We start from the raw sequence: 25,872 nt of genomic DNA on the forward strand, positions 1-25,872 counted from the left end.
CAATCCGGCGGCGGATGAAGTCCGCCCCAATCATCTCAAGGGTGAGCCCGGCCGAGGTGGGGTGATGGATCCTGGTGGTGGCGACTGTGAGCTTCTTTTCGTCGGCATCGACATCGCTCTAGTCCTTGCCACGGACCGGCAGCTTCCGACGGACCCGCAGAACTCCTGCGGATCTGCCTCCTTGATCCAGCACCACCAGCCCCGCCACTCGTCCCACCTCTCCTTCTGGGCACCCTCTGGGTATGTTCCCCTGCTCTGGCTCCTCTGGCGCACCCTTGCCCTTGCTCATCTTGGGTGCCATGGCGGCTGAGAGGGGATGCGGAATCAAGGGCAATCACTACAAAAAAAATACACTTCCGTGATGATACGTGTTTGTCACAATAGGTCGCGTTTTTTGTCATGCATGTACATCCATGACGATTTTATGACAGAATCAAGATAGTCATACCTGTGCTGTCGTAGAAGTGTTCCCTGACATTACCAAAATTATCATGACGGAAGTGTGCACTTCCATGACGATAAATTGCGCGTCACAGAAGTGCTTTCGTCAAGGGTGACCGACACGTGGCATCCACCGTAACGGAACGCCGTTAAGCTATCGGGTCGGGTTTTGGATCCAATAACCCGTTAACAGCCCCGACCAATGGGGATTTTCCACGTGTAAAACCATCATTGGCTAGAGGAAACACGTGTCGGCTCATCGTTGGGACAGATGTCATCCACTCATTGGACAGAAGGCGCCTATGATACGTCGACACGTGGCACGGCCCAACAGAGGCCCATTCCTGTGAAAAGGCCAGCCCGTTTGACATGGTCAAAAGGTGGCAGGCCGGCCCATGGAAATCCTGTTAACGGCCTGTTAGCATATAGCCCATTTACAACCCGCTAACCCAAGGCCCGTTACGCCCTATCCGAATTAGGCCTAGTAGCGTCAACTGGGCCATCCAATATGATTCCAGCCCATTTTCACTTCTGGCCCATGTATAACCCATGACGTCTTTTGGCCCATATGAGGCCCTATGTAACTCTTGGCCTATTAACGGCCCATGGTGAAACTGGCCTGTAATGAACAGTGTATCACTTTACACCCATTAACGGCCCGTGGTGAAACTGGCCCGTAATGAACAGTGTATCACTTTATACCCATTAACGGCCCGTTATTCCGTTGGGCCGTTTCCAGCCCATGTTATCTTTCGTCCTTCTCAGAGCCCATTTATTCTTGGGCTCATTTCCAGCATTCGTTTACTTACGGCCCGTTACTGTCATTTTCTGCTTGTGGGACAAATTCAGCCCGTGGTTACAGTCGGCCCGTTTGTGGTCCGTTAATACGTTGGGCCGTTTTCATAGCGTCATCAAATACGGCCTATTAACGATGGCCCGTTATGGTCAGCCCATGAATGGACGATTCCAACTCTAGCCCGTTTACGGCCATAATGCGGCCTGTTATTGGCCCATGTTTGGCCAATCGATCATACGGCCCGTATAAGGCCCATTGATGATACGGCCCGTAGAAGGCCCATTGCTTCTACGGCCCGTAGAAGGCCCACTGTTTCTACGGCCCGTAGAAGGCCCACTGTTTCTACGGCCCGTAGGAGGCCCAGTGTCACTACAGTAAATATTAGCCCATGGTTATTGTGGCCCAGTTTTAAAAAATAGGTTATTGCAGCCACTAGCAAACCGCGGAAAAAGAACTGCACTGCCTACAAGCAAACAAATAAACAAGACAACAAGGATATAAATAAGCAAGCAACTTATGCTAGGCTATCACGGCTATTACACATATTACATCCACTAGGCATCAAAGTTCGCCACCAGTGCAAATATAGGGAACAAAGCAGCATATAAACGCCGCAGCAAAACAAGTCCAGAACTGAAACCACTTCAGAAGAGTTCAAGAAACAATATCCTAGGTACCCATAATGCTGGCAAGATGCTTAGCAAGCTTATTAACTTTCTCTTGTTTGGCGCTTAAATCCTCCAGTGCTTGGTGTTGCACAAGAAAGTACGCATCTGAATTCTGCAGGGACTTCCTCAGTCCTTCGGCTTCTTGCCGCAGCACAGCTGACTGATGCCTTTCAGCTTGTAGCTGAGACTGAAGAAGCCGAAGTGATTCAGGCAGCGAGTTCGAAGAGCTTGTGCCAGTGGTACTGGCCAGTAACTTGAACACTACATCAACGTAGGACTGTGGGGTTTTCTCACTGTCTACAAGATCGTTTTTATAACCTTTCTTGGAGACCAACAGGGTTGTCTCACTATCTTGAACCTTATCGGCATTACTTTCTCTACCATTGCATACTGGGGTGCTCTTCTCCAATATTCTGTTTGCATACTACAAGAAAAACAAGCAGACACATCACAGGTTTAGCTTGTAGTATACGAAACTCATCTTGGTAAATCCGTTCAGTAGTAAGGTGGACAGGATAACAGCATGAAACAAACATATATCTATGTACTATGGTCACTGTATTGTCCATATCATTCTAGTTTATGTTCCCTAATCAAGATAGAGACACGGTTCAACTCATATATTTTTAAGACACAGCAGCATAGACAGAATATAAGTGTGAGAAACTACACAGCATTGGCAGGACTTGTAATGTGCATCACATGAGAACATAACTGTTTATACAACTTAAACTGAAATCAACATAGAGCAAGAAGTTAGAATAGCAATCCAGTTAAAGAAATAGGTTTAAAACATACCTGTTGTGCCATTGGAGTTTCAATTGGATCCTTCAAATTCGAAAGTAGTTGGTATGAGTAAATACAGTGATGCAACAGCAAATGAGTATGGACCATAGCTACGGAATCTGACCTGAGAACAGTTGCTCTTCTGCTTTAAACGTGGAGTTTGGTTTAGCTGTGGTGGTCTTCGTGCTTTGGACACTCAAGTAGCTTTACAAACTGCTCGTGTGGGGGTACTCTGTGGTGGACATGGTTCTTTGTCAACTATAAGTGGGTTACTATCCGCTGGGGTTGCGGTTAGATGGGTTGTAGCTGGTTCTCTGCCCAACAGTGTAAGTGTGCAATCTTGAAGAGTCTCGATTATGTGAGGTGGGGCTAGTTTGTGGGCCACTACAACCATGGTTCTATCTGCATCGACGGGTAGCACTGTCTTTTGTGAAGAATGGGTTTTTGCTCCCTTAGATACTGCCATCACCCCCTCAAATTCAAATGGCTGATAAACAAGAAAAGAAATTGAACGTACATACATTGTATGATAGACAGATGTGGTAATACACATATATGTTGTCTAACCAAACAGGACAGCATGACACAATTTCACGTATATGATGCCTAACTAAACAGGATAGCATGACACAGTTTCAGATATATGATGGATAACTTAACAGGATATAATGGCATAATTCAACATATGATGAGTACCTAAACAGGATGACATGACAAAACTATATGATGTCTTTCTAAAATAGGTTGGGATGAAATAATTCACATACATGTTGTCTAAGTATACAGGATGGCATGATATAATTGATATAATTGATTCATATACTAAGCAGCTGGCACTCGCATGTATGCTATCTAAACTAAGCAGATAGAATTCAATATTGTGCATATGATGTCTAAACTAAGAAATGCAAGACACCATATGCATCATATGAGAAATTTAAACATTACAACTTAGAGCATACACCTCAGGTGGGATATAGGACTGGTCATGTCTCTGAATCCTCCTCTGAGGAGCTCCCTGTAACCATCGAGATATATGCTTCAACAGGTACCATTGCCTGCTCTGAAGACCTTGTTTTCACTCCAGATTTTTCCATAACCGGCTCAAATGGCTGATACACATGAAGAGTAGTTCAATATACACAGATTGTCGACAAATGGAATACGTAATGAAAAAAAACATGGCATGAGATAATTCACATATATGATGCTTGGCTCCATGGCGGTGCATAATACACATATATGATAACTGGCTGAAAAACATGGCATTGCATAATTCACATATCTGATATAGAAAGCAAACAGGAGGCATTCACACAAAGCATGTCTAATCTAAGCAGATGACATGGCAATGCAAGACATCATATGCATGATATGAGCAATATAACCCAGCCAAGTTAGAGCATGCACCTCGGGGGGGGGGGGGATACGACTTGTCATCTCTCTCCGAATCCTCCTCTGAGGAGCTATCTGTAACTAGCAAGAAATCTGCATCGACGGGTAGCACTGACTGCTCGGAAGACCTTGTTTTCACTCCATATTTTCCCATGACCGACTCAAATGGCTGATGCACAGGAAGAGTAGATGAATGTATAAACATTGTTAACAAATGGAATACATTATGGAAAAAATATGGCGCAATACAATTCACATATACGATGACTGGCTAAACAGGATGGCATTGCATGATTCACGTATATGATGCCTGGCTAAAGAAGATGGCATTGCATAATTCCCATATACTCCCTCCGTTCCTAAATATTTGTCCTTTTAGAGATTTCAAATGGACTACCACATACGGATGTATATAGACATATTTTAGAGTGTAGATTCACTCATTTTGTTCCGTATGTAGTCACTTGTTGAAATCTCTAAAAAGACAAATATTTAGGAATGGTGGGAGTATGATATAGAAACCAAACAGGTGGCATTCACACAAAGCAAATCTAAACTAAGCTGATGACATATAAGATGTATAATGTAAGCAATGCAAGGCACCATATGCATGATATGACCAACATCAGCATGTCAGGTTAGAGCAAACACCTCAGGTGGTAAACAGGCATGGTCGGCTCCTTCTGAATCTCCATCTGAACAGTAATCTTCCTCTGGAATACAATCTGGAAATGCAGGAGGGGGGGCACTTCGCCCACCATGGAGCGGCGTCTGCATGACATTATATTCGCACGCAACGGTCTTATCTTTTTCTCTACATGTTCAGTACGATTGTGTACAATATCTGACATGCATAATAATAAAAAATAGTTAGATTTTGTAAGGCCTAAGGGGTGCATGCAAAAATCAAGACTGATGGGAGGAAACTAGTGGATGGATCCAAAACTAATGATAGCAGGTAGATTATAGCTTCAGTTTAAAAAGATAGACAATGGATCATCTATTGTTTGTTGCCCACCCAACATGAACCACATAGAAGACCCCAGATGAACCAGATAGTAGCCAGATACTATTCGTTGCTAGCTCGATACGAGACCCATGGGCAATTAAAAACTCAAGATTGAACGATAAAGTAGCAGGTAATAATAACCGATTTATAACGTAAGCAAACACGAAAGACTGCGACCTCTCTTCCAGAACTGTGTAGTCCTCAGGTTCATCTCCTTAGTCGATGATGGTAATGCAGTTGGCATGGCTGCCGGCAACGGGGAAGATGATCTTAGGCGGCGAAAGGAAGTCTGAAGGGGGGATCTCTGCTGCAGTGAACGCTTCTGTCGATGGTGCACCTCAGGTGGGGTGGATGACGGCACGGCAGGAGCAGGACATAACACACAGAGTTTTCTTTGACGCCTATCTGAAAATGAATTAAATCTGTAAGGGCTCCTTAGAATTGGAGGATTCTATAAACGCAGGGACAGGAAAAACACAGGAATAGGATAGGAATGCACGTGCAAAACAGAGCATTTGGAAACATAGGAGTTCAGTCAACCTAGTTGTTTGGCTCACATGAATTGGAAGAACAGAGGAATGGAGAAACAAAGTGATGCGACGAGTGTACAACCTCTTTGGCATAGCCTTGTGGACCTCAGCATCATTGGGTTGGACGTGGAGGATGGTGATGATGCTGGTGTGACTGTCGGAGGCGGGGAAGAAGATCCGAGGCCTCTGGAAATGGCGCCGAGGGTACTGCTCCACTGTGATGGACGGTTCCGTCGTTGGAGCAGCTCTGCTAAGGTGTACGGCAACGAGGCTGAAGCATGACAAGACAGACAACGTTAATCTGAAGTGGGACCCTAATATCATCTGCAATAGATGATGTAAAATACATCACCAAAAAGTGCTAGATGTAAAACGCATCAGCCGCGCCACGGCCGCTCCGACAGATGCTGTAAGTACTGTTCACTCTGAACTTAACTGAAGAAAATGAACTTCACAGTCGAAACTGAATTTTACTGTCGAAACTGATTGAACTAGTAACAGAGCATTGCAATAGATGTTTAGGGCGTTCGGGCACTAGTAGCAGAGAAGCAGTGATCTAAATCAGCAGACGCTCGAGCAGGGAAAGCACCAGCAGAGAGCAAGTCGTGCAGTAGCACCGCGAGCGAGTGCTAAAGCAGCAACTCCTATAGCTGCCGGAGGTCGTGCAGCAGCAGCAGCAGCGCAAGCGAGAGCAAGAGCAGAGCAGCAGCACGAACGAAAGCAGGAACAGTGCAGCAGCGCGACCGACAGCAAGAACAGAGCCGCAGCGCGAGCGAGAGCCGGAGCAGCTGCAGCTAGTGCCATTGTGGAAGTCGCCGCCGAGGAAGCAACGACATGGGGGAGAGACGCCATGGATGATGTGGCCAGCGACGGCGCTGTCGATGGAGACACGCTACGTCTGCTCGGTATCGAGCACCGGCAGCTCCGTGAGATCGAATAAAAGATAAAGTGCAGCGGTGAGTACCGAACCTCCTTGGTGGCGCCGAGTTGGCCTCGGCTTCATCGGAGGAATTGGTGAGGGTGCTACGGTTCCGGTGGGGCAGGTCAAGACGGCGCTGTGGGGATTGAGGTGGTGCGATAGATGAGGCGAACGTCGGGGCAGCTCCTTGGAGGTGGAGGACGGGGCGGCTGATCCGGCAGGACGACGAGATCGACAACGGATCCTCATCCGGTGAAGTGGATGAGGGACGGCGAGCTGTTGCGGTGGACGACGTAGTCGGGGAAGAGTCTCCGGCTGGGCGGCGGTCGGGAGGCCGACGGAGGAGCATGGGGTTTCGCGGGTTTTGGCAGCCTCGGTGTACGAATGGGGGGGCGAAGGGGGACGGGGGAGCCAAGCTTAGGGACGCGCTTGTCCAAAATGTAGGGTAAGTTACCAGCGTACCCCCACCGGTTTTGACACCGCGACATGGAGCTTCATTTCCGGCTGAGGCGTAGAAGGGAGATTTCGCATGTTTGGGCTGCGGGAGCGATTTCGGATGAGGAGGGAGTTCTCGCGCGCGTCCAAATTTCGGGATAACAAGGCGCGGCACGGGTTGAAGAAGCGGGAGTTTCAAAGCAGGTGAGACAAAAGATACTCGAGCTTGAAAATTTCAGGATAACAAGGTGCGGATTCCTTGTTCGGCGGAACAAACTTAACGTGTAAAAAAACAATTCATACAAGACACAAGAGAGTCATGTCCCCTTTTACTATATTGTTATAGATGCCATCGAAAAAACTACAAGAAAAATGTAAAAAAAAATCGGGAGAACAAGATTACCCTGCACAGTACCAAATCGATTCGCACTTCCCTCAACAACAACAAAAAATAATCGATTCCCACCAAAGAAAGAGTAATGTCCCTTTTTATATGATTACAGATGCCATGATCTCGAATTTCAATTTTTGAATCCACGTTATGTTGAATTCGAATATATCGTTAGGTGACCTTGCGGTTTATAATTGAAGTAGTCGTAAATTTTGATCTTCCATCATATATGAACATTTTACTCCACCATGTGAACATATATATTGTCGTCTACCATATGGACTAAATTTGAATCAATTTTCCTTATTTGAATACGATTGTTGTCAAGTTATACAATAATTTAAATATTATCTTGATAACAAAAAACATACATATAGCAGTAATCATATTTCACTATGAACTACATGTACCATACGCTCTCCAATTCAAATATTTGTATCCATTTTATGTTGAATTCAAATCATAGTACATTATTGGTCTAGGTAGCGAGATGTTTGGGATAATCTAAACCCTGTTTTCATACGTATAATTTTTGGCTGAATTGGGACAAGTTTTGGTATAAGCCTCTTGCAAAACTGAAGATTCTCTCAACAAGCCTCGTGGTTCCGAGAGGGAATGTGTCACCTTTGTGTGCAAAACGATATACGCTGCATTCCCCCTGATTTTATTTACAGAGGCAACATAGAACTATATGAGTGCCCTGTTAAATTTTGGAATTATTTCGGGTTCATTTGGCCTTGTTATACATTAATTGAGTTTCTGGACTTTTAATGTGCATAATCTAAATATGAGTTGCATGCACATGCTCCGGTGCACCAAAGTGGGTTGAAAAATCACATGTGTGTCCTTGGTTGAATTTCTAGGTCCCATGGAAGAAATGAGAATGAAATTCAAACATCTGGGCATCATGACTCGGCCGAGAACATCGAGAAACTTTGATTTTAAATTCATGTAAATCCAAAACTCGCCTGGAAATCATGAAACTTGGCATGGTGTCATGTCATGGCACTAACATGTTGTGGTAAAAAATTGGGCCGATTTGGAAGCTCGTGGTTCTAAGAGGGAACGTGCCACCTTTGAGTGTGAAACGATATACGCTTCCCCCACTTGAGTTTCTTAACAAAGGCAACATAGAACTACATTAGTGCCCTGTTAAATTTTGGAATTATTCCGGGTTCGTTTGTCGTTTTTTATACATTATTTGAGTTTCTGGTCATTTAATGTGCATAAGTCAAATTTGAACTACAAGCACATGCTCTCGTGCAGCAAAGTTGGTTGGAAAATCACATTTGTGTCCTCGGGTGAATTTCTAGGTCCCATGCAAGAAAGGGGAATAAAATTAAAACATCTGGGCATCGTGGCTCAGCCGAGAACATTGAGAAACTTGGTTTTAAAATTCTTGTAAATCCAAAACACGTATGAAAATCATGAAACTTGGCATGGATGTCATGTCATGGTACTACCATGTTGTGGTAAAAAATTGGCTGAAAAGGAATAGATTTGGTATAAGCTTCTTGCTAACCGAAGCTTCTCTCAAGAAGTCTCGTGGTTCTGAGAGGGAACGTGCCACCTTTGAGTGCGAAACGATATACGTTGTCCCCCTTGAGTTTACTTACAAAGGCAACATAGAACTACATGAGTGCCCTGTTAAATTTTGGAATTATTCCGGCTTCGTTTGGCCTTATTTACACATTGAGTTTTTGGTCATTTAATGTGCATAATTCAAAGTTGAACTACAAGCACATGCTCCCGTGCACCAAAGTTGGTTGAGAAATCACATTTGTGTCCTCGGGTGAATTTCTACTCCCTCCTTCCATCTATATAGGTCCTCATGCATTTTTCCAGGCTAACTATGACCAAACGTTAGAGCAATAATATATGACATGCAACTTACACAAAGCATACCTTGAAATTTGTATGTCAAAGGAGCTTCCAGTAATATAATTTTCATAGTATACATCTCATGTGCTATTAATCTTGTCAATAGTCAAAGGCTGTCTTGAAAAACACATTAGGCCCTATATAGATGGAAGGAGGGAGTAGGTCTCATGCAAAAAATGAGAATAAAATTCAAACATCTGGGCATCGTGGCTCGGTCGAGAACATTGAGAAACTTGGTTCTAAAATCATGAAACTTGGCATGGTGTCATGTCATGGTAGTACCATGCCGTGGTAAAAAAAATTGGCCGAATAGGAACAAATTTTGGTATAAGCTTCTTGCAAATCGGAGCTTCTCTCAAGAAGCCTCGTGGTTCTGGGAGGGAACGTGTCACCTTTGTGTGCATAATTCAAATTTGAAATACAAGCACATGTTCCAGTGCACCAAAGTTGGTTGAAAAATCACATGTGTGTCCTCGGGTAAATTTCTAGGTTCCATGCAAGAAATGGGAATAAAATTCAAAATTTTGGGCGTCGTGGCTGGGTTGGAAACATTGAGAAACTTAGTTTTTTAATTCCTGTAAATCCAAAACATGCATGGAAATAATGAAACTTGGCTTGGTGCCATGACATGGCACCAACATGCTGTGGTAAATTTGCAGTCCGATTTGCGAAGGCGCACACATTAACAATCAACAAAGTCATTTTGGAACAAGTGCTGTCACGTTACAATCGGAAACACAAGTATTATTGAAACCGTGGGCGTTCTACTTACTAGTACCATTTACGTGCCGCCACGCGTCCCCATTTTTTATTAGCTAGGAGGCACCGTGCAGGGTAGCTATTTGAGTACGAGAGGCGTGCGATCAGACCCCTGCGCGTGCTTATCGGGAGGAGAGCCCTTTGACCTCCATCTGCCGTCCACCTCTCTCCCAAGGTCTCCATCAATGGCGCCCGAGCCTCTGTTTAATGGCGTGGCTATGTCTCACTCGACTGAGATTTAAGAGAGAAAAAAGAAAATCTGAAAGCACGGATCTTGATGTAAGATCCGACGGACCTATATAGCATCTACTGCGACTTATAGAAAAACTGATGAATATATAAGGACGCGGCAGTCCGCGCTGGCCAGGTGCCCTCCCTTGCACTGTAGAAATCAATCGAACAGCACATCAATCAAGAAACATGCACCTTTCTCAATCAGCCGAACGGATGAGGTGTATTCGAACCTCATACACTGGAGGCGTCAAGGGGCAGAGGCACAAGGGGCAATGGAGCACGGTGAGGTCCATCGAGACCTTAGAGAGCTCCATCGTCCGGTCCTGTTCGGTCTGCATGATCTCGCCCTCCTCGTGCACAACCATCTCTCGACTTGGGCCGGGGTATTACAAAGCTTTACCGTCACATATTTTATACTACTTCAGGGTGCATTAAATCAACACAAGCAAGTATCAAAAGGAGAGTCACGGCATGCATGCATGCGTTGTAATTAATGCATCGGTAAACGCAAATTATTGAAATATATCGAGTGCAGTGCTTTGATGTCTCGCGTCAACTCGTACATCAACGAGAAGTTTGATTATCCTCTCCCTCGTGGACTTAACTGCACCTGCCTTTGGCTGTATGACAGGTTGGCCACACACCTGTCGGGCCCACCTGTCATACACGTAAAGGCAGGAGCGTCCCTCCCTCGCACATGAGCGTGGTGGCTGGCAAGACTAGGAGAAGCTTTCGCTACACGCTCTCCCTCCCGCATGCGGTGGACATGCAGCAGTTCAATTGGTGTCAGATGGCCAGAAGCGTACTGTAGTACTCCTCCAGTGCAGTAGTACTCCATCATTGTTCAACTTCCCGAAGAGGCGAAGAGCCAAGCGCAGCCCGGACGCTTGTGCGGCAGTTTCCTGTGTAGAGTAGTCTAGGATAGCGTGTACCGTGCCTGTAAGCTTAAAATCATTGCGGTCGGCTCCATGCTATGTGGCCGACTCGAAGTTCAAAAAAAATTAAAATAGTCTTCTGGCCCTACCTGACACCCTGGTGATTATAGTTTGCACGCTCATCTAGTCAAGACAGGAATATATATTTTAATTTGTTTTTTTTTTTGAAAAGGGGGGACTCCCCGGCCTCTGCATCAGAACGATGCATATGGCCACATATATTTTAATTTGTGGTGGGTAAATGTTAGAGGTTGCAGCAAATATATTGTACACTGCGGGTCTTTCAGCCAAGTTTAGAGGCAAGCATGTGGGGCCAGTGCTATGATGTGTCGCGTCAACTCGTACAACGAGGAGAAGCTTGATTTTACTACACGCCTTCTCCCTCACCATGCGCGCGGTTGCTCGCAAACGAGGACAGGCTGTTGCTTAGTAGTACTTCTACAACAAGCTATCCGTCGCGCTCGCGGTGGACGAACATGCAACAGTGGATTCGACACTGTAGAAGCAGTAGTAGTAACATCATTGTTCGTCTTCTCGAAGAGGCAAAGAGCCAAGCGCAAACCGAACGTTGCAGTTGCGAACATTGGAGCACGCATATAGCCAGGCTCTTTCATGAGACAAAATTGCTATGTGAGCCCACTATTGTACTAGTACGTACAACTACTTGCTAGTATAGCCCTGTAAACCAGAAAGGAGTATTTGCCATTCTAGAGATTTCAACAAGTGACTAGACTTCACCGAGAAGGAGTACGTATGGAGCAAAATGAGTGAATCTGCACCGTAAATAAATACGTACTTGTTCTATCGTTTCCTCTCCGAGGTGCACAATATTGAGTATACTAACTAGTCTCTTTTTGACACGCATTTACATTTTTTTAAACAGTACAGATGCAAGCGCTCATATACACGCGCATACACTCACCCCTATGAATGCACACACGCACGGCACTATCATCTTGAAATTTACGAAGTCAATATAGGCACCTCGTCATCGACGGGTCCATAGGTGCTTGAATGCCAAGGAGGGAGAGGGTAGCGGTTCCCGAGACGTTGAACGGTCAATGATGCATCCTCCATTACATGCAGAGGGAATTAATTGGAGCAGCAGAATAGAGCCAGCACGATGTGAATGCAACAGAGTTTGGACTCTCATATAATAAAGGCATCCCACCACTCCAATCCATCTACTCCCAAGTCTCTGCGCAACACTGCTCACTCCAATCCAAGACCAAGTGACCAGAAGCCACAAGCACCTATGGAGGCGATGGACGCGAGCAGCAGTCGGCTATGCCAAATCATCCAAGGCGCTGGCCTGCGGCCCCGCACCGCGCAGCATTTCTAGACGGTGTTGGCGACCACAGGCATCGTAGCCCTCGCCGACGCCGGCTTCGCCTCTCGCATGGACGACATGATGGTCAACTCCATCCGCAAGTTCACCGCCATCAAGAAGCGCGCGGACGACCTTGCCGTACTGCTCTAGCCCGCACTCCCAGGCTCCTCATTGCCTGCCACCCTCATCGGCCTCCATTTTGACGAACTCTTTCAAGCCCTGGTGGCCCTGCAGGTGCCGGAGGTCGCGAGAAAGAATGTGCACCTCGAGGCCGCGCTCACCTCGCAACGCCTCACCATGCAAGAAACTTTCGACCTGCACATCCACGTCTACGCCTCGACGGTGTAGAGTGCCCTGAGGTTGAGCACACAGATGATCTACGTATGTTCAAATACGATCAACCGTGCGACAGCTGTTCCAAATCGAGAGGGAAAGGGAAGATTCGGTGGACGGTTGCCAGTTTGTCACGGTACACGAAGAGGTGCCCTGGCCTACACGTCCTTTCAGAAATTGTACAAAAGCACTCGCCCTCTTCACACTGACATGTTGGAACGGGACCACATGTCAACGAAACATGGTGTGCAAAATGTGATCTGGCCGTGTTGGCCCGAGGTGCCGCATTAGTTATCGACCTTTATTTTTTAACATACAATCTGAGTGGATAGCTCCTGTGGTCATCACACGTGAGCAGATATATATGTGGGCTAGGTGGGCAGGCGGCAACAATCTAAGTACTAAAAGAGTTGATCTGGAAAAAAGAGTTGATCCAATGCTTGGTTTTGTTTGGATTTTCCAACTATGACCATTGGATAGAGTGGATCAATGGCTTACGTTCAAAGTTATTCTCATTCTATAGAATGGTATAGGAACGTGGAGAGATTTGGTTGATTTTATATCGTTGAATAATATAAAATATTATGAGTGCACACGCTCCACCCCGAGGTTTGTAGCTCCTTCTCGGCCGTCGGGAATCTATGTTCTTCCAGTCTTTCGTTTAAGACATGAGCTTTGTTCATCCTGTTGCCGACACGCGGGACATCTATATGCCTCCATTTTACAAAATCATACTATATGCCTCCATGACATGCGGGACATCTAGCATCAAGGTGGTGTGTCATGCAAGAAAATGGAGATATGCAGTGCGTAAGTGAGTCGTGCACTTCGATGGCACCTAGTACAACGCAATATTTTTTCTCCTCGATGGCACGTGAATAGTGCACGTACTCAATGACAGAGCGACGAGAGAACGACGAAAAGCTTGCTTACTACGCCTTCTCCCTCGCCAACGCGTGTAAGGTGGCTCGCAGCACTAGAAGCTAGACCCATGGAGGCGATGAGCGCGAGCAGCAGCCGGCTGTGCCAGATGGTCCACTACGCCAGCCTGCATCCTGGCACCGAGGAATTTCTCCAGGTAGTGCTTGAGGCCGCCAGGGCGAGGGGCCGCTTGGACGACAACTTCGTCTCCTTGTTCGACGAGGTCCTCGTCGGCTTCCTCGACAAGTTCACTGTCGTCAAGAAACTCGCGGACGACCTTGACGTACGCCTCCAGCCTACGCGCCTAGGCTCTGTGATGCCTGCCACCCTCAACAGCCTCTATGGTGACAACCTCTTTGACGCACTGGTGGCCCTGCGACTGCCCGCCGTTGCGCCGGAGAATGTCCACCTCGAGGTCGCGCTCGCCGTGCAGCGCCTGGCGCAGCAAGACACCATCAACATAATCACCCACGTCTACGTGCAAATCGTCCACAAGGAATACTACATGCAAGAGGAGGACGATAGGACGCTGGCCTTCTTGGACCGCAGGGCAACCTTGGATGGCATTGTTTAGAAGCACGTTGAGCTTGCCACCAACGCCGCTGCTCCTCACACGTCGGTTGGTGACCCGGTGCACTAGGGCGTGAGGATGTCGTTGATGGATCCGTATGTATCTTTATCTTTCCGTCAAATCCATGTAGGAGTATATGGTACTACTAGTAATTATCTTACCTTTCGCATCAACTTCATAATTTTCCTACGTACTCCATGCATGAACCGTGCCAGAACCAAACTTCTCATTACTCTAGGGAAAATCGTTATTTCTATCTATCGGTCGTCCCATGGAGCAGAACCAAATTTTACAAGTTACAAGTTCAAAAGGAAAAGCCTGCCGTGTTTGCGTCGCACCCCCACACGGTTTGTCCGGCACGCCGCTCAAGGGGGAATGCGTGCTGTGTTGCATTTTCACTTACAAGTGGGACCGCAGTTGAGCAAACCGACTATCAGCAAACCCCCACCCCGCCCACCGCGCGATGGCTGAGAAAACAGGAGGGAGAAGAGATGGATGTAGCTAGCACGGACTCCAAGAAAATTGGTGTTGGATGGGACTCGTGTGGGTGGCGTGTGCCGTACTGCTAGACATGAATGCTAGTTATGGCCCATGCCACCCCACTATATCGAGGTGCTGGTTACTCCACTATATCGAGTACGTAGAACAAATTTCCTGGAGTCCGTGCTCGGCCCTCCTCTATCTCTATTCTCAGCCAGCCAGCAGACACGCGGAGCTCATCGTCTGTTTGCTCATATACGGTCCCACATGTCAGTGAAAACGCAAGAGGACCCACTGAACCTACACATCTTTCACCTCGACGTGCTGGTGATGTGTCGTGGTATTCTCACGGGGGGGTGTGAGTCGACAGATGCCTCAAGGGCTTAGTGTGAGGGTAAGACTGCTGCCAATAGGACCGGGAGCGGGTATGCGAGTAGCACGCGCTAGTTTACCCAGGTTCGGGGCTCTCCGGAGAGATAATACCCCTACTCCTGCATGTCTGTGTATCTGTAGTATATCTAGTACAGGGTTGCTCCTGGAGCTGTATCTGAGATCAGTGCCAAGTGCATCTGATTTGGTATATGCATATAGGGCATGCTAGTGGCCGGCCATGCTCATGGCCGTGAGTGTACGTGAGAGTGAGTCCCCCCCTGGATGGATGGATGGATGGATGGTTCCTTTTATAGTGTGAGGTAGCTTTGTATCTAAGCTATGTGGAGGTATGGGAGCAAGGCATGGTGCATGTCATGCTTGTCCCCTAGGTCACTTCATGAATAGTGCCAGGGGACAAGTGACACTATACATGACGGTGTCGCGGTACGGTTGTCTTGTCCGCGGTATGGCCGTCTCGTCGGGGTCTTGTCGATGCCAGGTCGGACTGCAGTCGGCAGCCGGCTAGTCGGCGCAGTCGGTCAGCTGGCAGCCGGCCGGGTAGCCGGCCGGGTGGAGCAGTCGGACAGGGAGCCGGCAGGAGCGGCCGGGCAGTCGGACTGAGGGGCTTTGCTAGCCCCGATGTCTTGAAATATTGTCATGCCGTCTTCGGGATACCCGTGTCCAATTACTCCGACAGTAGCCCCCAAGCCTCCGGGCAACTTGGCAAAGTCGAGCGGAGGTTTTTTTCGCGAGTGTTCATGGAAATGATCATGCAAAAGACAAAGTTAGTCCATGCAGATATATCAAATGATTGCTTTTTAGCACTGCAAGTTTTATGCGGAGGGTGCCGGCTCTTTGGCTTGTGCTCTCGCTTGCCGGACAGCCGCTCTACGGTCTGTGGCTGAGGGTGGGCCGCGGAGTGGAGTGTAGAATACTCAGACTCTGGGAGCGAATTTAACCGAGTAGATACTCATAAAGAAAATGGTCGGGTCGCCCGAAGCGTTTTTCTTCCCGGACGTTTTTCGCGTGGGTGGCCTCCAGCGTTCACCCTTGCCAATCGGACAGCCGCTCTGCGGTCTGTGACTAAGAGTGGGCTTTTCACACCGCGCACGCTACTAAGCCGTCTGCGGGAACTAACGTCTCAGGCCAAGCGGCCAGCCCCCGGGCCAACTCTGGCTGGGGCGAACAGTGATGCAACTGTAATAAAATGCGGAGATAGCCCCCGAGCATCGCTCGAGGTTATCCGTGCTCTCGTGGTGAAAAAATATGCGGGTGAGGAGCTCACATTAATTTTCGTGTAGCCGAGGCGGAGTTTGCCGAAGAGAGCCGGCGCACCTGGTGGGTGTAGCCTTCGAGCCCCCGGTCGCTCGAAGGAGGGTCCCGGCCGGTCAGGCTCGACCGGCCAGGCGGCGAGGCGTCTTGCAGCGCCCTTTTTCTTCTTCTGCCGGCTGCTGGCAGCCGGACGAAACTCTTCTCTTGTCTCTGTGGGGCGCGCCAGCGCACCCATTGGGTGTAGCCCCCGAGATTCGGGCCGACTGCTGAGCAGTCGGGCCGGATCTCCCAGCGACTACTTTGTCTCTCGCGGGGGCGCGTCAGCGCACCCGCTGGGTGTAGCCCCCGAGATTCGGGCCGACTGCTGAGCAGTCGGGCCGGATCTCCCGGTGACTACTTTGTCTTCTCTTCTCGCGGGGGCGCGTCAGCGCACCCGCTGGGTGTAGCCCCCGAGATTCGGGCCGACTGCTGAGCAGTCGAGCCGGATCTCCCGGCGACTACTTTGTCTTCTCTTCTCGCGGGGGCGCGTCAGCGCACCCGCTGGGTGTAGCCCCCGAGATTCGGGCCGAGGCTCGACCAGCCATGCGTCGAGGCGGACAGGCAGGCCAGGTCGCGTCCAGCCGTCCGAGTGACGAAGCAGGCGGACGGATAGACGGAGTTTTTCCTTTTCTTTGTCCCTGCCGACCTCTTTCTTTCCTTCTCTTTCTTTTTTTTCAACCGGCTTGACTTTTCTTCTTTCTCTTTTGCTCCAGCCGGCAGAGGAGTTTGCACGGCGCAGTCCGCACGGGCGTGGCCAGCCGACCTGCGGGAGGCCGGGATGCGGGCGGAGCCGGCGCGGGGAGCGGCGAGGCGGCTAGCCGGGATGCGGGCGCGGCCGGCAAGCGGCCGGGTCGCCGGGGGGGGGGGGGCGGCAAGCGGCAGAGCCGGCCGGGTGGCGACGGAGGCGGCAGGCGGCGGAGACGGTCGTCCGAGTTGGGGGGGAGCCGGCAGGCCGGGTCACCGGTGAAGCCGGCGCGGCGAGGCGAGGCGATGCGGGCAAAGCGGCACGACCGCGCGGAGGCCGGCCCGTGGGGCAGCGAGTCGGCGGGAACTGGAGCCGGCTGGGGGAGGGCGGCCGGGTGACAGAGCGGGTCGTCCGAGTGGCGGGAGCCGCCAGGCGATGAGCGAGGGGAGCCGGCGCGGGCGTGGGGCACTCGGCCGCGTGGAGGAGCGACGAGGCGGACGCCGGCTAGCGAGGCAAGGCGGCCGAGGCAAGGCGAAGCCGGCCCGCAGGAGCCGGCGGGCGGGCAAGGCGGCGAGTCGGCGCGGGGGGAGCCGAACCAGGGAGGCGCGGAGCCGGCCGGGCCGGGTTGCGCGGAGGGCGGGAGGCCGGCGCGCGCGAAGCTGGACGGGGGGCCAAGCGGCGCCTGCGACGGGAGGCTGAGCTCGTGGCGCGGGCGCGCAGGTGGCTGGAGGCGGTGGCTGGCGGAGGCGCTCCGGCCAGGCGGAGGCGAGGGGGAGGTGCTCGCGAGGAGCTCGTGTGGATCGGAGGCCAAGCGAGGCGCCCGAGCGCAGCTGTGGCCGGCTGAGGCGGGGCGGACCCGGATGCGCCGCTAGGGCGCGGGGCGGCCGGGCGAGGCCGAGCACGCAGGCACCCGGCGGAGGACGCCGGTACGATCCCAGGGCCGCGCGTGGGCGCGGCGCAGGAGCCGGCGGGAGGCCGGAGCTGACCGGAGCAGGCGCAAACGTGGAGCGGGGAGCTCGGGGTGGTGGCCTGCACCAGCACGGGTGGGGGCTCGCGCACGGGAGGCAAGTCGCCGAGGAGCTCGCGGCCCGCTCGAACAGAAGCTGCAGCCAGCGCTTGTACGGAGGGGAGCCAGCTGGCCGGAGCGAGGCGCCGCGATGAAGCATGCGCGCAGCCACAAACGAAGGAGCGCGGGGCCGGGGTCAAGCGAGGCCCCGCGCGCGGCGCACGCGCGGACGGACATCCGGCGTCGCAACGGTGATGATGACGAAGGCGGCGAGGCCGACGACGAGGACGCGCCGTCCCGCGCGGCCGCTTCGGGGGCGGGTCGAAGTCGAGCCCCCGAGTGCTACCGCAGAGACGGCGCGACGCCGCGGCGGTGATGGCGAAGATGGTCCCGATGGCGAGGACGCGCCGCCCCTCGCGGCCTTTCCGAGGGCGCGTCGATATCGAGCCCTCGACCGCTATCGGAGGGACGGCGCGACGCCGCGGTGGTGATGGCGAAGAAGGTCCCGCCCGGACTGCGAAACCAGCAGCAGCGCGGTAGCATAGTACCGCCCCACGGTGGGCGCCAACTGTCATGGTATTCTCACGGGGGGGGTGTGAGTCGACAGATGCCTCAAGGGCTTAGTGTGAGGGTAAGACTGCTGCCAATAGGACCGGGAGCGGGTATGCGAGTAGCACGCGCTAGTTTACCCAGGTTCGGGGCTCTCCGGAGAGATAATACCCCTACTGCTGCATGTCTGTGTATCTATAGTATATCTGGTACAGGGTTGCTCCTGGAGCTGTATCTGAGATCAGTGCCAAGCGCATCTGATTTGGTATATGCATATAGGGCATGCTAGTGGCCGGCCATGCTCATGGCCGTGAGTGTACGTGAGATTGAGTCCCCCCTGGATGGATGAATGGATGGCTCCATTTATAGTGTGAGGTAGCTTTGTATCTAAGCTATGTGGAGGTATGGGAGCAAGGCATGGTGCATGTCATGCTTGTCCCCTAGGTCACTTCATGAATAGTGCCAGGGGACAAGTGACACTATACATGACGGTGTCGCGGTACGGTTGTCTTGTCCGCGGTATGGCCGTCTCGTCGGGGTCTTGTCGATGCCGGGTCGTACTGCAGTCGGCAGCCGGCTAGTCGGCGCAGTCGGTCAGCTGGCAGCCGGCCGGGCAGCCGGCCGGGTGGAGCAGTCGGACGGGGAGCCGGCAGGAGCGGCCGGGCAGTCGGACTGAGGGGCTTTGCTAGCCCCGATGTCTTGAAATATTGTCTTGCCGTCTTCGGGATACCCGTGTCCAATTACTCCGACAGTAGCCCCCAAGCCTCCGGGCAACTTGGCAAAGTCGGGCGGAGGTTTTTTTCGCGAGTGTTCATGGAAATGATCATGCAAAAGACAAAGTTAGTCCATGCAGATATATCAAATGATTGCTTTTTAGCACTGCAGGTTTTATGCGGAGGGTGCGACTCGGTTTCGTCCGAGCCCCCTTCAATCTTTTTCATGTTCCCTCCGCTCTTTGGCTTGTGCTCTCGCTTGCCGGACAGCCGCTCTGCGGTCTGTGGCTGAGAGTGGGCCGCGGAGTGGAGTGTACTTGCCCGGTGCGGGGGCTGCAGGGGAGGGAGGTTGGTTGTTGGCCAGCTCCTGCTCGGCAGGCTCCTTGGCGGCCTCCCCAGCAGCAGCCCTGGCGGCCTCCTCGGCAGCAGCCTTGCTGGCCTCCCTCGCAGGCCCCTTGCCGGCCTCTTCGGCGATGGACTTGGCGGCTTCCCCAGCCGCGATCCTGGCGGCCTCGGCTTCGGCGTCCTTGGCGACCTCCTCAATGACGGTGTCGATATCCTCCTGGTCCGTTGAGGGAGGATCTGGAAACCCGAAAGGAGAATGAAGCAAGGCCAAAATCAAGGTTCAAAGCGAAGAAAAGAGAGAGCATTGCAAAGCAAAGATAACCGGAGAAAAAAGGCAGGCAGCTTACCCGTGCCGTGCTTCGGAGAAGTGTTTCCCTCCCTGTCCACATCCGTTGACGGGACGGAACCACCGACGCCCGTGCTTGTCCCTCCTCCTCCTCCATGCACGTGGGGTCGGTGGTGTTCGCCCTTGCCAGGGACGCCCCTCCGAGCAGCGTGTTAGATGGGGCGGCATGTCGAGGGCGGCCCTTAGTGGCTGCTCCTGCTACCGCTCTCCTCCTGCAAACCCGACAAGGTCAGCACCAAAAATTCACGCCCCGGCGCCCATCGATGAGGAGTGAGTAATGAACTTATGCTGGGGGCTGAAGCGGGGGCTGCGTCGAGGGCTGGTGTCCGGGCCGGTCTCCACTACCACCGGCGTGCGCGAAGTGCTTGCCGGGGGCTTGACGCCCGTCCAAGCCTTGGCGCTCTTCGCTGCCCTCTGGGCCAGCGTCTCTGTGTCCCTACAAAGATAAGATGATGTCAGGGGTGATAGCACAGGTAAGGGTCAGAAGTGATAAAGGACGAGGTGCTTACTCCTCCTCCTCCTCCTCTGGCCTCCTTTTCCTCTTCGGGCTGAAGGAACCGAGGTCGAAATCGGCCTCCGGGGTGCCGTCCGAAAGGGGAGGAGAAGTGGACGGGGTCATGCGCCGCTTGGACGAGGAAGAGGCGGTGGCCGCTGCCTTCTTCTTCACTACCGTGGCCCTCGTCTCGCTCACGGGCTGCGCCTAGGCCTATTGCCGCTGCGTGGCCCTGCCGAGCCGGACCGGCTCACCATAGCTGGCCCGCTGCAGGACGTGTTTCCTCCCCGGGGCCGAGGAGCCACCCACCTCGGTCTCCTCTTCGGCCGACTCCTCGGCCACGTCTTCGACAAGGGTGGCCACAGCGTTGGCGCCACTCGGCTCCCCGGCAGACCCCACCCACTCGGCGAGCTCTTTCCCTTCTGTCGCCATGTCAGCCTCGTCCTCCATGGTGCCGATGCTGCGAGCCTCCTTAGCAAGTGACGCCTCCTCCGCCCTGGTGGCGATGTACGCCAGCTCTTCCCGGGTGGTGTCGCGGACGAGCAGTGGCTCGTCACGAATATATCTCTCCGACAGGTTGTCGAAGAATGCCTGCACTCGCTTCGCCTCCGGCTCGGCCCAGGTTGGATCAAGGCCGTGCGCGTTGAAGTCTAGCATCATGGCAATGATGGCGGTCTGGCAAGAGTTGTTGCTCAACGGGATCACTCCCGCTGACAAACCAAACAGAGACCCACCGGACTTGACGACATTGCCAGCCTTCTCGGCCTTGCCGGTCCTCTCGACCCCACTGGCCTCGTCAACCTTGAGCTGAAAAAGCCTCTAGGAGAGGTGGGCGTGATGCAACACGGTGAAATTGTGCTTCAGGCCGGGGCGGAGCCTCATGACATCAGCCGCGTTCCTGAAGTCCCTGGTCGGTCTCCCCTTGTTGTGCAATGGGGCAATCCGGCGGCGGATGAAGTCTGCCCCAATAATCTCAAGGGTGAGCCCGGCCGAGGTGGGGTGATGGATCCTGGTGGTGGCGACTGTGAGCTTATTGTCATCGGCGTCGACATCGCTCTAGTCCTTGCCGCGGACCGGCAGCTTCCGACGGACCCGCAGAACTCCTGCGGATCTGCCTCCTTGATCCAGCACCACCAGCCCCGCCACTCGTCCCACCTCTCCTTCTGGGCACCCTCTGGGTATGTTCCCCTGCTCTGGGTCCTCTGGCGCACCCTTGCCCTTGCTCATCTTGGGTGCCATGGCGGCTGAGAGGGGATGCGGAATCAAGGGCAATCACTACAAAAAAAATACACTTCCGTGATGATACGTGTTTGTCACAATAGGTCGCGTTTTTTGTCATGCATGTACATCCATGACGATTTTATGACAGAATCAAGATAGTCATACCTGTGCTGTCGTAGAAGTGTTCCCTGACATTACCAAAATTATCATGACGGAAGTGTGCACTTCCATGACGATAAATCGCGCGTCACAGAAGTGCTTTCGTCAAGGGTGACCGACACGTGGCATCCACCGTAACGGAACGCCGTTAAGCTATCGGGTCGGGTTTTGGATCCAATAACCCGTTAACAGCCCCGACCAATGGGGATTTTCCACGTGTAAAACCATCATTGGCTAGAGGAAACACGTGTCGGCTCATCGTTGGGACAGATGTCATCCACTCATTGGACAGAAGGCGCCTATGATACGTCGACACGTGGCACGGCCCAACAGAGGCCCATTCCTGTGAAAAGGCCAGCCCGTTTGACATGGTCAAAAGGTGGCAGGCCGGCCCATGGAAATCCTGTTAACGGCCTGTTAGCATATAGCCCATTTACAACCCGCTAACCCAAGGCCCGTTACGCCCTATCCGAATTAGGCCTAGTAGCGTCAACTGGGCCATCCAATATGATTCCAGCCCATTTTCACTTCTGGCCCATGTATAACCCATGACGTCTTTTGGCCCATATGAGGCCCTATGTAACTCTTGGCCTATTAACGGCCCATGGTGAAACTGGCCTGTAATGAACAGTGTATCACTTTACACCCATTAACGGCCCGTGGTGAAACTGGCCCGTAATGAACAGTGTATCACTTTATACCCATTAACGGCCCGTTATTCCGTTGGGCCGTTTCCAGCCCATGTTATCTTTCGTCCTTCTCAGAGCCCATTTATTCTTGGGCTCATTTCCAGCATTCGTTTACTTACGGCCCGTTACTGTCATTTTCTGCTTGTGGGACAAATTCAGCCCGTGGTTACAGTCGGCCCGTTTGTGGTCCGTTAATACGTTGGGCCGTTTTCATAGCGTCATCAAATACGGCCTATTAACGATGGCCCGTTATGGTCAGCCCATGAATGGACGATTCCAACTCTAGCCCGTTTACGGCCATAATGCGGCCTGTTATTGGCCCATGTTTGGCCAATCGATCATACGGCCCGTATAAGGCCCATTGATGATACGGCCCGTAGAAGGCCCATTGCTTCTACGGCCCGTAGAAGGCCCACTGTTTCTACGGCCCGTAGAAGGCCCACTGTTTCTACGGCCCGTAGGAGGCCCAGTGTCACTACAGTAAATATTAGCCCATGGTTATTGTGGCCCAGTTTTAAAAAATAGGTTATTGCAGCCACTAGCAAACCGCGGAAAAAGAACTGCACTGCCTACAAGCAAACAAATAAACAAGACAACAAGGATATAAATAAGCAAGCAACTTATGCTAGGCTATCACGGCTATTACACATATTACATCCACTAGGCATCAAAGTTCGCCACCAGTGCAAATATAGGGAACAAAGCAGCATATAAACGCCGCAGCAAAACAAGTCCAGAACTGAAACCACTTCAGAAGAGTTCAAGAAACAATATCCTAGGTACCCATAATGCTGGCAAGATGCTTAGCAAGCTTATTAACTTTCTCTTGTTTGGCGCTTAAATCCTCCAGCGCTTGGTGTTGCACAAGAAAGTACGCATCTGAATTCTGCAGGGACTTCCTCAGTCCTTCGGCTTCTTGCCGCAGCACAGCTGACTGATGCCTTTCAGCTTGTAGCTGAGACTGAAGAAGCTGAAGTGATTCAGGCAGCGAGTTCGAAGAGCTTGTGCCAGTGGTACTGGCCAGTAACTCGAACACTACATCAACGTAGGACTGTGGGGTTTTCTCACTGTCTACAAGATCGTTTTTATAACCTTTCTTGGAGACCAACAGGGTTGTCTCACTATCTTGAACCTTATCGGCATTACTTTCTCTACCATTGCATACTGGGGTGCTCTTCTCCAATATTCTGTTTGCATACTACAAGAAAAACAAGCAGACACATCACAGGTTTAGCTTGTAGTATACGAAACTCATCTTGGTAAATCGGTTCAGTAGTAAGGTGGACAGGATAACAGCATGAAACAAACATATATCTATGTACTATGGTCACTGTATTGTCCATATCATTCTAGTTTATGTTCCCTAATCAAGATAGAGACACGGTTCAATTCATATATTTTTAAGACACAGCAGCATAGACAGAATATAAGTGTGAGAAACTACACAGCATTGGCAGGACTTGTAATGTGCATCACATGAGAACATAACTGTTTATACAACTTAAACTGAAATCAACATAGAGCAAGAAGTTAGAATAGCAATCCAGTTAAAGAAATAGGTTTAAAACATACCTGTTGCGCCATTGGAGTTTCAATTGGATCCTTCAAATTCGAAAGTAGTTGGTATGAGTAAATACAGTGATGCAACAGCAAATGAGTATGGACCATAGCTACGGAATCTGACCTGAGAACAGTTGCTCTTCTGCTTTAAACGTGGAGTTTGGTTTAGCTGTGGTGGTCTTCGTGCTTTGGACACTCAAGTAGCTTTACAAACTGCTCGTGTGGGGGTACTCTGTGGTGGACATGGTGCTTTGTCAACTATAAGTGGGTTACTATCCGCTGGGGATGCGGTTAGATGGGTTGTAGCTGGTTCTCTGCCCAACGGTGTAAGTGTGCAATCTTGAAGAGTCTCGATTATGTGTGGTGGGGCTAGTTTGTGGGCCACTACAACCATGGTTCTATCTGCATCGACGGGTAGCACTGTCTTTTGTGAAGAACGGGTTTTTGCTCCCTTAGATACTGCCATCACCCCCTCAAATTCAAATGGCTGATAAACAAGAAAAGAAAATGAACGTACATACATTGTATGATAGACAGATGTGGTAATACACATATATGTTGTCTAACCAAACAGGACAGCATGACACAATTTCACGTATATGATGCCTAACTAAATAGGATAGCATGACACACTTTCAGATATATGATGGATAACTTAACAGGATATAATGGCATAATTCAACATATGATGAGTACCTAAACAGGATGACATGACAAAACTATATGATGTCTTTCTAAAATAGGTTGGGATGAAATAATTCACATACATGTTGTCTAAGTATACAGGATGGCATGATATAATTGATATAATTGATTCATATACTAAGCAGCTGGCACTCGCATGTATGCTATCTAAACTAAGCAGATAGAATTCAATATTGTGCATATGATGTCTAAACGAAGAAATGCAAGACACCATATGCATCATATGAGCAATATAAACATTGCAACTTAGAGCATACACCTCAGGTGGGATATAGGACTGGTCATGTTTCTGAATCCTCCTCTGAGGAGCTCCCTGTAACCATCGAGATATATGCTTCAACAGGTACCATTGCCTGCTCTGAAGACCTTGTTTTCACTCCAGATTTTTCCATAACCGGCTCAAATGGCTGATACACATGAAGAGTAGTTCAATATACACAGATTGTCGACAAATGGAATACGTAATGAAAAAAAACATGGCATGAGATAATTCACATATATGATGCCTGGCTCCATGGCGGTGCATAATTAACATATATGATAACTGGTTGAAAAACATGGCATTGCATAATTCACATATCTGATATAGAAAGCAAACAGGAGGCATTCACACAAAGCATGTCTAATCTAAGCAGATGACATGGCAATGCAAGACATCATATGCATGATATGAGCAATATAACCCAGCCAAGTTAGAGCATGCACCTCGGGGGGGGGGGGGGAATACGACTTGTCATCTCTCTCTGAATCCTCCTCTGAGGAGCTATCTGTAACTAGCAAGAAATCTGCATCGACGGGTAGCACTGACTGCTCGGAAGACCTTGTTTTCACTCCATATTTTCCCATGACCGACTCAAATGGCTGATGCACAGGAAGAGTAGATGAATGTATAAACATTGTTAAC

The sequence above is a fragment of the Aegilops tauschii genome, chromosome 5, assembly GCF_002575655.3.
Source record: "Aegilops tauschii subsp. strangulata cultivar AL8/78 chromosome 5, Aet v6.0, whole genome shotgun sequence".
Taxonomy (NCBI): Eukaryota; Viridiplantae; Streptophyta; class Magnoliopsida; order Poales; family Poaceae; genus Aegilops; species Aegilops tauschii.